This window comes from Corvus brachyrhynchos, unplaced genomic scaffold (assembly GCF_000691975.1).
Source record: "Corvus brachyrhynchos isolate BGI_N302 unplaced genomic scaffold, ASM69197v1 scaffold32, whole genome shotgun sequence".
NCBI classification, from domain to species: domain Eukaryota; kingdom Metazoa; phylum Chordata; class Aves; order Passeriformes; family Corvidae; genus Corvus; species Corvus brachyrhynchos.
In genome coordinates this window covers 11,346,637-11,348,305 of record NW_008237919.1, presented here as the reverse complement: position 1 = coordinate 11,348,305, position 1,669 = coordinate 11,346,637, and positions in this window count along the sequence as shown.

The following is a 1,669-nucleotide window of genomic DNA, read 5'->3' as shown; positions in this document are numbered from 1 at the left end:
TCCGATCTCCCTGGAAGTGTCCAAGGTCAGGTTGGACGGGGCTTGGAGCACAACCTGGTCTGGTGGAAGGTGTCCCTGCCCATGGCAGGGAGTTTGGAACAAAGTGATTTTTAAGGCCCCTTCCAACTCAAACTATTTTATGGTTCTGCGGTTCTGTGATATGCCTGGAGGTCAATTCTCAGACAGGTCAAAAGCATTTTTAGTTACTGCTTCTGGCCTCCAGTGCGCTTGACAGACCATCCCCGATGGCTGGTCATAGACCACGTCTGCAGTTAAAAGCAGTGAACAGGAGCACAAACTACTCAGTACATTTTGCATTTCAATACAGAAAAATTGGTAACTATGCCCCTGGTAACTTTGCCAGTGTGAGACAACACCCAAACCCTGCTCTGTCACAGCTTTTCCTCTACACAAAAAGCCTGTTACCTGGTCATATATAAAGAAAAGAGAGCCAAAACATGTATTACTTTGTATGACTCATCCTCAAGAATTAATTCCAGCTGGTATCCCTCTTCTTGCTGCCAGATACTAAATTCTTGGGATATATGCAAAGTTGTTTGTTCTAGATTTAAATTGGCCAAAGACAGAAATCCATTCCAATAGAGACAGCAAAAAAGAACATCACTAAAACTCTGCCAACTACCTGTATTGCTAATTTTAAGTATCTCAATACTTAAAATTATGTGTATTATTTCTTGAGTACATTAGGCTTTTTGTTCTATTTTCTTCACAGTTAGATACACTTCCTTCCACAACCCTGTTCCAAAAACTAGACTACTAATTTAATTTAAGTATCTTTAGTTTTCCTCATAGTTATGCAGAAAACTATCTAAGTTTTGTCTAGGGCAAATAATCCAACTAAAACAATATAAACAGCTTCTCTTTCAGAATCACAGCATTCATAAAGATTTGCACTGAGGTAATAATTCATTTTAATTCACATTTGCTGCTACTGTGGTGAGCTGGGAGAAAAAGGATTTTAAAGTGCCTCAGACTTATCCAAGTTAATGGCCTTTGAAAGATCCAATGCCCACAGCAAAACTACAGCAAATTAGTCGATTTGGTTTAAGGGGCTTTTGGCCACTGCTAGGCTATGATTTATAATGTGTAAAAAGTAGTGACACCAGAGTAGGAAGAACGCAGAAGCAGGGCTGGTTCTGGGCTCCCTCCTCTCTCAGCTGTGCAGTGCCCTCACCTCTGTTGCACTGTATGTGAAGGGAAAAAGTGCCTTACTTAAAAAATCTCATTTAAAAAAAATCTCAGTCTACATGCATGACAAAGATGTGACAGAAAACCAGCAGAAATGAAACGAAATCTTGGAGACGAATTTACAGACTTCAGATCACCACGATCAGTTTGGGGGGAGTTTTTTTACTGTTGAGCAATGAGTTAAAGGAAAGCAAAAAAGATTATACGAACAAAACACAACACAGCAACACTAACACTGCAAACTACTGAAGTAATCCACAGACAACTTTTAATGTAAAATCAATAGTTTATTGCCATGCTACATTTTTTTTTTTTTCCAAATGAAGTTGGCACTGGTAAGGGGAAAAATGTTGTCATAATACATAACACATTTTTTTTTTTAAATGCACATTTGGTAAGCTTTCTCAATAATGACAGCTTAAAAGAAGTGAAATTATTTTTTTAAGATTAATGTGGAATG